The following is a 12,600-nucleotide window of genomic DNA, read 5'->3' as shown; positions in this document are numbered from 1 at the left end:
TACAATACTCTAAAAATCATAAAGTGAGATAGTTAATACATATAAGTAAAGTATGTTGTCAATAGGTTTATGTAATAGGATCATACCATTTAACTACAGCATGAGTAGAGTGCAGGCAGTGTAACCACTAAAAACATTTGAATAGAAACCACTGTTGTTTGGTCAAAGTGAAAGAAGCCGAAATTCTCCAAAACTTATAATGCGAGACAATCATTAACATGACTGAAACACTGCTTAGCTATGACTATATGTATTCTGCAAAATCTTTATTAATATCAGACAGGGACACTGAAATATTCCTTCGGGGGGGGGGGGGGGGGGGTAGAAGGAAAAAGGTTCTACTAGTTGAAAAGCAGAGTTCTTCTACAACTGATGTTAAATAAGGTACCTATCTGAGCATGAGACTGCAGTGTGATGATGTAAATCACCCCACTAACATTCACTTCAGGCCCCTCGACTAAGGGAGTGTGCACAATGAAACAGTATCTTCGGAAAGGGGAATAATTACTAAAGGTGTACCACAGGAACCTTAATGGGAGCTGCCAAGAAGGAGAAATAGCTCTTTTTGCTGATGATAAAAGTACTGTGATCAGTAAATTCAACACTTGAAATCATCATCATCATAATCATCATTTAAGACTGATTATGCCTTTCAGCCTCCCCCCATGAACCATGGACCTTGCCGTTGGTGGGGAGGCTTGCGTGCCTCAGCGATACAGATGGCCGTACCGTAGGTGCAACCACAACGGAGGGGTATCTGTTGAGAGGCCAGACAAACGTGTGGTTCCTGAAGAGGGGCAGCAGCCTTTTCAGTAGTTGCAGGGGCAACAGTCTGGATGATTGACTGATCTGGCCTTGCAAAATTAACCAAAACGGCCTTGCTGTGCTGGTACTGCGAACGGCTGAAAGCAAGGGGAAACTACAGCCGTAATTTTTCCCGAGGACATGCAGCTTTACTGTATGATTAAATGATGATGGCATCCTCTTGGGTAAAATATTCCGGAGGTAAAATAGTCCCCCATTCGGATCTCCAGGCGGGGACTACTCAGGAGGATGTCGTTATCAGGAGAAAGAAAACTGGCGTTCTACGGATCGGAGCGTGGAATGTCAGATCCTTTAATCGGGCAGGTAGGTTAGAAAATTTAAAAAGGGAAATGGATAGGTTAAAGTTAGATATAGTGGGAATTAGTGAAGTTCGGTGGCAGGAGGAACAAGACTTCTGGTCAGGTGACTACAGGGTTATAAACACAAAATCAAATAGGGGTAATGCAGGAGTAGGTTTAATAATGAATAGGAAAATAGGAATGCGGGTAAGCTACTACAAACAGCATAGTGAACGCATTATTGTGGCCAAGATAGATACAAAGCCCACACCTACTACAGTAGTACAAGTTTATATGCCAACTAGCTCTGCAGATGATGAAGAAATTGAAGAAATGTATGATGAAATAAAATAAATTATTCAGATAGTGAAGGGAGACGAAAATTTAATAGTAATGGGTGACTGGAATTCGAGTGTAGGAAAAGGGAGAGAAGGAAACATAGTAGGTGAATATGGATTGGGGCTAAGAAATGAAAGAGGAAGCTGCCTAGTAGAAATTTGCACAGAGCACAACTTAATCATAGCTAACACTTGGTTTAAGAATCATCAAAGAAGGTTGTATACGTGGAAGAACCCTGGAGATACCAAAAGGTATTAGATAGATTATATAATGGTAAAACAGAGATTTAGGAACCAGGTTTTAAGTTTTAAGACATTTCCAGGGGCAGATGTGGACTCCGACCACAATCTATTGGTTATGACCTGTAGATTAAAACTGAAGAAACTGCAAAAATGTGGGAAATTAAGGAGATGGGACCTGGATAAACTGAAAGAACCAGAGGTTGTACAGAGTTTCAGGGAGAGCATAAGGGAACAATTGACAGGAATAGGGGAAAGAAATACAGTAGAAGAAGAATGGGTAGCTCTGAGGGATGTAGTAGTGAAGGCAGCAGAGGATAAAGTAGGTACAAAGACGAGGGCTGCTAGAAATCCTTGGGTAACAGAAGAAATATTGAATTTAATTGATGAAAGGAGAAAATATAAAAATGCAGTAAATGAAGCAGGCAAAAAGGAATACAAACGTCTCAAAAATGAGATCGACAGGAAGTGCAAAATGGCTAAACAGGGATGGCTAGAGGACAAATGTAAGGATGTAGAAGCTTATCTCACTAGGGGTAAGATAGATACTGCCTACAGGAAAATTAAAGAGACCTTTGGAGAGAAGAGAACCACGTGTATGAATATCAAGAGCTCAGATGGCAGCCCAGTTCTAAGCAAAGAAGGGAAGGTAGAAAGGTGGAAGGAGTATATAGAAGGTTTATACAAGGGCGATGTACTTGAGGACAATATTATGGAAATAGAAGAGGATGTAGATGAAGACGAAATGGGAGATACGATACTGCGTGAAGAGTTTGACAGAGCACTGAAAGACCTGAGTCGAAACAAGGCCCCCGGAGTAGACAACATTCCATTAGAACTACTGACAGCCTTGGGACAACCAGTCCTGACAAAACTCTACCAGCTGGTGAGCAAGATGTATGAGACAGGCGAAATACCCTCAGACTTCAAGAAGAATATAATAATTCCAATCCCAAAGAAAGCAGGTGCTGACAGATGTGAAAATTACCGAACTCTCAGTTTAATAAGTCACAGCTGCAAAATACTAACGCGAATTCTTTACAGACGAATGGAAAAACTGGTAGATGCGGACCTCGGGGAGGATCATTTTGGATTCCGTCGAAATGTTGGGACACGTGAGGCAATACTGACCTTACGACTTATCTTAGAAGAAAGATTAAGAAAAGGCAAACCTACGTTTCTAGCATTTGTAGACTTAGAGAAAGCTTTTGACAATGTTGACTGGAATACTCTTTTTCAAATTCTAAAGGTGGCAGGGGTAAGATACAGGGAGCGAAAGGCTATTTATAATTTGTACAGAAACCAGATGGCAGTCATAAGAGTCGAGGGGCATGAAAGGGAAGCAGTGGTTGGGAAAGGAGTGAGACAGGGTTGTAGCCTCTCCCCGATGTTATTCAATCTGTATATTGAGCAAGCAGTAAAGGAAACAAAAGAAAAATTTGGAGTAGGTATTAAAATTCATGGAGACGAAGTAAAAACTTTTGAGGTTCGCCGATGACATTGTAATTCTGTCAAAGACGGCAAAGGACTTGGAAGTGCAGTTGAACGGAATGGACAGTGTCTTGAAAGGAGGATATAAGATGAACATTAACAAAAGCAAAACGAGGATAATGGAATGTAGTCAAATTAAATCGGGTGATGCTGAGGGAATTAGATTAGGAAATGAGACACTTAAAGTAGTAAAGGAGTTTTGCTATTTAGGAAGTAAAATAACTGATGATGGTCGAAGTAGAGAGGATATAAAATGTAGACTGGCAATGGCAAGGAAAGCGTTTCTGAAGAAGAGAAATTTGTTAACATCGAATATAGATTTATGTATCAGGAAGTCGTTTCTGAAAGTATTTGTTTGGAGTGTAGCCATGTATGGAAGTGAAACATGGACGATAACTAGTTTGGACAAGAAGAGAATAGAAGCTTTCGAAATGTGGTGCTACAGAAGAATACTGAAGATAAGGTGGATAGAGCACGTAACTAATGAGGAGGTATTGAATAGGATTGGGGAGAAGAGAAGTTTGTGGCACAACTTGATTAGAAGAAGGGATCGGTTGGTAGGACATGTTTTGAGGCATCAAGGGATCACAAATTTAGCATTGGAGGGCAGCGTGGAGGGTAAAAATCGTAGAGGGAGACCGAGAGATGAGTACACTAAGCAGATTCAGAAGGATGTAGGTTGCAGTAGGTACTGGGAGATGAAGCAGCTTGCACAGGATAGAGTAGCATGGAGAGCTGCATTAAACCAGTCTCAGGACTGAAGACAACAACAACAACATGCCTTTCAGCATTCAGTCTGGAGCATAGCCCCCTTAAGAAATTCCTCCATGATTCCCTATTCAGTGCTAACATTGGTGCCTCTTCTGATGTTAACCTATTACTTCAAAATCATTCTTAACCGAAACCAGGTACCTTCTCCTTGGTCTGCCCCAACTCCTCCTACCCTCTACTGCTGAACCCATGTGTCTATTGGGTAACCTTGCTTCTCCCATGCGTGTAACATGACCCCACCATCTAAGCCTGTTCATCCTGACTGCTACATCTATAGAGTTCATTCCCAGTTTTTCTTTGATTTCCTCACTGTGGACACCCTCCTGCCATTGTTCCCATCTACTAGTACCTGCAATCATCCTAGCTACTTTCATATCTGTAACCTCTACCTTGTTGATAAGGTAACCTGAATCCATCAAGCTTTGGCTCCCATACAACAAAGTTGGTCGAAAGATTGAACAGTGCACAGATAACTTAGTCTTGGTACTGACTTGCTTCTTGCAGAAGAGAGTAGATTGTAGCTGAGTGCTCACTGCATTAGCTTTGCTACACCTCACTTCCAGTTCTTTCACTATGTTGCCATCCTGTGAGAATATGCATCCTAAGTGCTTGAAACCCTTCCACCTGTTCTAACTTTGTTCCTCCTATTTGGCACTCAATCCGTTTATATTTCTTTCCCACTGACATTATTTTCTTTTTGGAGATGCTAATCTTCATACCATAGTCCTTACATTTCTGATCTAGCACTGAAATATTACTTTGCAAACTTTCAATTGAATCTGCCATCACAACTAAGTCGTCCGCATATGCAAGACTGCTTATTTTGTGTTCACATATCTTGATCTCACCCAGCCAGTCTATTGTTTTCAACATATGATCCATAAATAATATGAACAACAGTGGAGACAGGTTGCAGCCTTGTCTTACCCCTGAAACTACTCTGAACCATGAACTCAATTTACCGTCAACTCTAACTGCTGCCTGACTATCAATGTAAAGACCTTTAATTGCTTGCAAAAGTTTGCCTCCTATTCCATAATCTCTTAGAACAGACAAAAACTTCCTCCTAGGAACCCGGTCATATACCTTTTCTAGATCTATAAAGCATAGATACAATTCCCTGTTCCACTCATAACACTTCTCCATTATTTTCTGTAAGCTAAAGATCTGGTCCTGACAACCTCTAAGAGGCCTAAACCCACACTGATTTTCATCCAATTGGTCCTCAACTAATACTCGCACTTTCCTTTCAACAATACCTGAGAAGATTTTACCAACAACACTGATTAAAGAGATACCTCTGTAGTTGTCACAATCTTTTCTGTTTCCGTGTTTAAAGATTGGTGTGATTACTGCTTTTGTCCAGTCTGATGGAACCTGTCACGACTCCCAGGCCATTTCAATTATTCTGTGTAGCCATTTAAGACCTGACGTTCCACTGTATTTGATGAGTTCCGACTTAATTTCATCCACCCCAGCTGCTTTATTGCAGTGGAATCTATTGACCATTTTCTCCACTTCCTCAAATGTGATCCTATTTCCATCATCATTCCTATCCCATTCTACCTCGAAATCTGAAACATTGCTGATCGTATTTTCACCTACATTGAGCAACTCTTCAAAATATTCCCTCCATCTGCCCAAGGCATCCACAGGATTCACCAGCAGTTTTCCTGACCTGTCCAAAATACTTGTCATTTCCTTCTTACCTCCCTTTCGAAGACTGCTAATTACACTCCAGAATGGTTTTCCAGCAGCTTGACTCATAGTCTCCAACCTGTTTCCAAAGTCTTCCCAAGATTTCCTCTTGGATGCTGCAATTATCTGTTTGGCTTTGTTTCTTTCTTCAACATAACTTTCTCTGTCTACCTAAGTTCTAGTATGTAGCCATTTTTGATACGCCTTCTTTTTCCTTTTACAGGCTGCCTTGACTGTGTCATTCCACCAAGCTGTTTGCTTCATCCTACTTTTACACACTACTGTTCCAAGACATTATTTAGCCACTTCTAGTACTATATCCCTGTACCTTGTCCATTCCTTTTCCAATGACTGTAATTGACTACATTCAACTAACTGGTACCTTTCTGAGATCGCTGTTATGTACTTGTGCCTGATTTCCTTATCCTGAAGTTTCTCCACTCTTATCCTCCTACATATAGACCTGACCTCCTGCACTTTCGGCCTCACAATCCCAATTTCACTGCAGATTAAATAATGATCAGTGTCATCAAAGAATCCCCTGAATACACGTGTGTCCCTCACAGCCTTCCTGAATTCCTGATCTGTTATTATGTAGTCAATGACAGATCTGGTTCCCCTGCCTTCCCAAGTATACCGGTGAATGTTCTTATGTTTAAAAAGGAGTTTGTGATTACTAAGCCCATACTGGCACAGAAATCGAAGAGTTGTTTCCCATTCCTGTTGGCCTCCATATCCTCTCCAAATTTACCCATAACCTTTTCATACCCTTCTGTTCGATTTCCAATCCTGGCATTAAAATCACCCATGAGCAGAACACTGTCCTTGTCCTTTACTCTAACAACTACATCACTGAGTGCCTCATAAAAACTATCCATCTTATCTTTATCTGTCCCTTCACAATGTGAATATACTGACACAATCCTAATTTTCTTGCTAGACACTGTCAAATCTATCCACATCAGTCGTTCGTTTACATACCTTACTGCAACTACGCTGGGTTCCATTTCTTTCCTGATGTAAAGCCCTACACCCCATTGTGCTATTCCTGCTTTGACTCCATACAGGTAGACCTTGTATTCTCCCACTTCCTCTTCTTTCTCACCCCTTACCCGAATGTCACTAACAGCTAAAACGTCCAGCCCCATCTTACTTGCAGCCTCTGCCAGCTCTACCTTCTTCCCAGAGTAGCCCCCATTGATATTAATAGCTCCCCATCTCATTACCATTTGTCTGCCAAGTCGTATCTTAGGAGTACCTGGTTTGTCAGTTAGAGGTGGGACTCCGTCACCTCCAAAGGTCCGAGGCATTTTGCTCTGATTGTTGCTAGCATCATGCCAGCAACACTTGAAAATGTAAATAAAAATTTATTGAGAATTAATAACTAGTTATCTACAAATGGACTGTCATCGAATTTAGGAATAATACAATATATGCAATTTAATAAATAAATCTAATCTAATCTAGTGCTGCACAAAGCCAGACTATACTACACCTTTAGAAATAGTGCATGGCAGAAAGTGAATACTAGTAAATAGAACAAAATATTCTAAATTCTTACTGTCTCAGTCATAAAGAATTTTGTTTTGTGGAATACATATTTCAGCACATGTCTGGTTTAGTTCTTATTTAAGAAGCAGAATGCAGGACATATGAATAATACAAAGGGGGACGCCATAAAATCTTCCCGGGGAGAAATTACAATGGAAGTCCCACAGTGTTCAATCATTGGCATACTACTGTTCTTGCTTTCTGTGAATTATCTGTGACTTCATTTGAATCAGGAGGCAGAATTAGTCCTGTCTGCAGATGATACAAGCATTGTTATGAAGCCAAGCAAAGAAAAAATTAACAGAGAAAATAGTAAATTACTTTTTTGTGGAAGTTACTGAATGGTTTAGCTTTAGACTCCAAAAAAACACAGCTCATACAGTTTGTACTGTCAAAAATATTCCTCCTGCTAGTAACCTAGTATACCAACAATATATAAAAAAAACTCAGCAGAAAGTTTTAAGTTCTTAGGTGTCTATACTGATGAAAACTTAAACTGGAAGAATCATGTACTAGATGTGTTAAAACATTTAGATTTGGCTACTTTTGCCATAAGAATAGTTGTCAGTTTTGGGGATATAGAAGTCAGCAGGTTTACATATTTTGCATATTTTCATCCAGTGATGTCTTGAAGATAACTCCTCACTTAGGCAAAAAGTATTTAGTGCGTAAAACAAAGTAATTACAATTATATGTGGGGTTCACATACATACATATTACAGGTATCTCTTTAAGCAACAGGGAATATAAACTACAGCCTCATGTAAAACAAAAAAATGCAGAAAATTGTGGCTATAAGTGCAAATTATCAACATTAGTTGAAGATTTAATATGTGAAAATTGGTGTCTAAGGGCTGAGGTTACTTTACTAAATAAAAGGTGAACAAAACTGATCAACAGTGCCTGCAACATGACTGAAGGTCTAAATCAAAAAGCAAAGGAAAGCTTTCCACCCATTATTACTCAAAACAGGCATCAGATTCTTGACGAAACAGAGGAAGTTGCAGTGTTTAACTCTGTGCAAACTAAAAACAACTGTTCAAACTATAAAAAAAATACAGTGATAAGTATGTAAGACACAATTCCTAACATCATGTGCTACCTTAGCAAGTGACCAGATGGTAAGATAAGATAAGATACTTTATTGTCACATAACATGTTTTTATACAATCATTCGATTGTGAAGTTCGGTGAAGTTCGGTGGCAGGAGGAATAAGACTTCTGGTCAGGTGACTACAGGGTTATAAACACAAAAGCAAATAGAGGTAATGCAGGAGTAGGTTTAATAATGAATAGGAAAATAGGAATGCGGGTAAGCTACTACAGACAGCATAGTGAACGCATTATTGTGGCCAAGATAGATACGAAGCCCACACCTACTACAGTAGTACAAGTTTATATGCCAACTAGCTCTGCAGATGACGAAGAAATTGAAGAAATGTATAATGAAATAAAAGAAATTATTCAGATAGTGAAAGGAGACGAACATTTAATAGTCATGGGTGACTGGAATTCGAGAGTAGGAAAAGGGAGAGAAGGAAACATAGTAGGTGAATATGGATTGGGGCTAAGAAATGAAAGAGGATGCCACCTGGTAGAATTTTGCACAGAGCACAACTTAATCATAGCTAACACTTGGTTTAAGAATCATGAAAGAAGGTTGTATACATGGAAGAACCCTGGAGATACTAAAAGGTATCAGATAGATTATATAATGGTAAAACAGAGATTTAGGAACCAGGTTTTAAATTGTAAGACATTTCCAGGGGCAGATGTGGACTCTGACCACAATCTATTGGTTATGACCTGTAGATTAAAACTGAAGAAACTGCAAAAATGTGGGAAATTAAGGAGATGGGACCTGGATAAACTGAAAGAACCAGAGGTTGTACAGAGTTTCAGGGAGAGCATAAGGGCACAATTGACAGGAATGGGGGAAAGAAATACAGTAGAAGAAGAATGGGTAGCTTTGAGGGATGAAATAGTGAAGGCAGCAGAGGATCAAATAGGTAGAAAGGCGAGGGCTAGTAGAAACCATTGGGTAACAGAAGAAATTTTGAATTTAATTGATGAAAGGAGAAAATGTAAAAATGCAGTAAACGAAGCAGGCAAAAAGGAATACAAATGCCTCAAAAATGATATCGACAGGAAGTGCAAAATGGCTAAGGGGGAATGGCTAGAGGACAAAAGTAAGGATGTAAAGAGTTATCTCACTAGTAGTAAGATAGATACTGCCTACAGGAAAATTAAAAGGCCTTTGGAGAAAAGAGAACCACTTTCATGAATATCAAGGGCTCAGATGGAAACCCAGTTCTAAGCAAAGAAGGGAAAGCAGAAAGATGGAAGGAGTATAAAGATGGTCTATACAGGGGCGATGTTCTTGAGGACAATGTAATGGAAATGGAAGAGGATGTAGATAAAGATGAAATGGGAGATATGATACTGCGAGAATAGTTTGACAGAGCACTGAAAGACCTAAGTCAGAACAAGGCTCCGGGAGTAGACAACATTCCATTAGAACTACTAACAGCCTTGGGAGAGCCATTCCTGACAAAACTCTACCATCTGGTGAGCAAGATGTATGAAACAGGCGAAATACCCTCAGACTTCAAGAATAATATAATAATTCCAATCCCAAAGAAAGCAGGTGTTGACAGATGTGAAAATTACCGAACAATCAGTTTAATAAGCCATAGCTGCAAAATACTAACACAAGTTCTTTACAGACAATTGGAAAAACTAGTAAAAGCCGACCTCGGGGAAGATCAATTTGGATTCCGTAGAAACACTGGAACACGTGAGGCAATACTGACCCTACGACTTATCTTAGAAGAAAGATTTAGGAAAGGTAAACCTACGTTTCTAGCATTTGTAGACTTAGAGAAAGCTTTTGACAATGTTGACTGGAATACTCTCTTTCAAATTCTAAAGGTGGCAGGGGTAAAATACAGGGAGCAAAAGGCTATTTACAATTTGTACAGAAACCAGATGGCAGTTATAAGAGTCGAGGGACATGAAAGGGAAGCAGTGGTCGGGAAGGGAGTGAGACAGGGTTGTAGCCTCTCTCCGATGTTATTCTATCTGTATATGGAGCAAGTAGTAAAGGAAACAAAAGAAAAATTCGCAGTAGGTATTAAAATCCACGGAGAAGAAATAAAAACTCTGAGGTTTGCCGATGACATTGTAATTCTGTCAGAGACAGCAAAGGACTTGGAAGAGCGGTTGAATGGAATGGACAGTGTCTTGAAAGGAGGATATAAGATAAACATCAACAAAAGCAAAACGAGGATAATGGAATGTAGTCAAATTAAGTCGGGTGGTGCTGAGGGTATTAGATTAGGAAATGAGACACTTAAAGTAGTAAAGGAGTTTTGCTATTTGGGGAGCAAAATAACTGATGATGGTCGAAGTAGAGAGGATATAAAATGTAGACTGGCAATGGCAAGGAAAGCGTTTCTGAAGAAGAGAAATTTGTCAACAGAGAGTATAGATTTAAGTGTCAGGAAGTCATATCTGAAAGTATTTGTATGGGGTGTAGCCATGTATGGAAGTGAAACATGGACGATAAATAGTTTAGACAAGAAGAGAATAGAAGCTTTCGAAATGTGGTGCTACGGAAGAATGCTGAAGATTAGATGGGTAGATCACATAACTAATGAGGAAGTATTGAATAGGATTTGGGAGAAGAGAAGTTTGTGGCACAACTTGACCAGAAGATGGGATCAGTTGGTAGGACATGTTCTGAGGCATCAAGGGATCACCAATTTGGTATTGGAGGGCAGCGTAGAGGGTAAAAATCATAGAGGGAGACCAAGAGATGAATACACTAAGCAGATTCAGAAGGATGTAGGTTGCAGTAGGTACTGGGAGATGAAGAAGCTTGCACAGGATAGAGTAGCATGGAGAGCTGCATCAAACCAGTCTCAGGACTGAAGACCGCAACAACAACAATATTCGATTGAGAACGTTGGTGACTCATCAGTCTTTAACCTAAGTTGTTACAGTATTTTATATACTACAGGAAATACGCCATACATACATTGCTTATTATAATAAAAATACAACATTATATTTTAAATCTTTTCGTAACTCATCGAATCATTACTATAGCCTTCACACACCTATATGAAGTATGGATGTACTGAACAGGATACAAACCGCCATATAATTCTATATATAAACATGAATATAAAGTGAATGTGTATACTTTGTATCTATGTGGTTTCGAAAGTATACCATTTGCACTTGGATCTTTACTCCCTATTCCTATTTATAAATTCTTCTGAACTATAATATTGCTTTTTATTCATTTAGAAATTCTTCTAGACTATAATAACATTTGCTTTTTAGGTATGTGCCAATGGTCCCCAATGTGGATTCTCCAAATATTCACCTTATCTTATTTCTGATCTTCAGAGCCATGTAATATGGAGTATTTTCATATACTGTGAGTCGGTGACAAGGTAGCATGTATTTCAATTTATGTCTAGTTTCATAGTCGTGTGTGAATGTATTTCCTTCAAACAGATGTGAGTTTTTCTGTTCAAAGAGAAGTATTTCATATATGAAGATGGAAGGGATTGTCATGAAGTTCAGGCTTTTGAATAGTGGTTTGCATGAATGTGTACTATTGGTTCCTGTCATTGCTCTGATTATTATTATTATTATTTTAGTTTGAAGATTCGAAGGAGGTTTGTCTTTTCAACACCTCAAAATATTATTCCATATCTTATAAGTGTTACGAAATACGCGTGGTATACAGTTTTCTTCACTGTTAAATCTGTTACTTTGTGTAGTACCCTCATTGCATAAACTAAACTATTTAATCTCTTCAGTAAACTGTCCACATGGTCGGTCCATTGCACGTTTTTATTTAAAGTTATCTCAAGAAATTTTACAGAATCAACTGTGGTCAGTTCTTTACCTGAATATTCTATTTGTGATATACATTCAGTAGTTTGTTTGGTCCTGAAGTGTATGATTTGGGTTTTTTCAAGATTTAATTTCATAGCATTATCTTTTATCCATTGTTCAAGTTCTTGCAGAGTTTGTTTCATGGTCCTTACTAATTCGCCGGTGTTTTTGCAGCAGACTACAGCAGTTGAGTCATCTGCGTAAAGTATTTATTTTGCTAGGCATGTCATTTATGTAATATAAGAACAGAAGTGGTCCTAATATTGAGTTCTGAGGCACGCCTGGTTGAATTTCTTTCCAGCTAGAGCAAATTTTCTCTCCCTTTTGATGTATCACCACCCTTTGGTATCTGTTTATGAGATAAGATGAAAACCATATTATTGATTTTCCATGGAAGCCATAGGTACCCAATTTTTGGAGCAGTAGCTTATGGTTTACTGTGTCAAATGCCTTTGAGAGGTCACAAAAAATACCAGATATACTTTGTTTGTTGT

General features: G+C 39.0%; 1 protein-coding gene across 4 annotated transcripts in view; it reads right to left on the bottom strand.

Moving 5' to 3' along the window:
* LOC126334529 (uncharacterized) overlaps positions 1 to 12,600 on the bottom strand; it is a 113,087-nt gene that overhangs the window by 67,561 nt on the left and 32,926 nt on the right. The gene's annotated exons all lie outside the window — the stretch shown is intronic.

The sequence above is a fragment of the Schistocerca gregaria genome, chromosome 2 (assembly GCF_023897955.1).
Source record: "Schistocerca gregaria isolate iqSchGreg1 chromosome 2, iqSchGreg1.2, whole genome shotgun sequence".
NCBI classification, from domain to species: domain Eukaryota; kingdom Metazoa; phylum Arthropoda; class Insecta; order Orthoptera; family Acrididae; genus Schistocerca; species Schistocerca gregaria.
The sequence above is the reverse complement of the archived record's forward strand: the minus strand, read 5'-3'. Positions and strand labels throughout refer to the sequence as shown.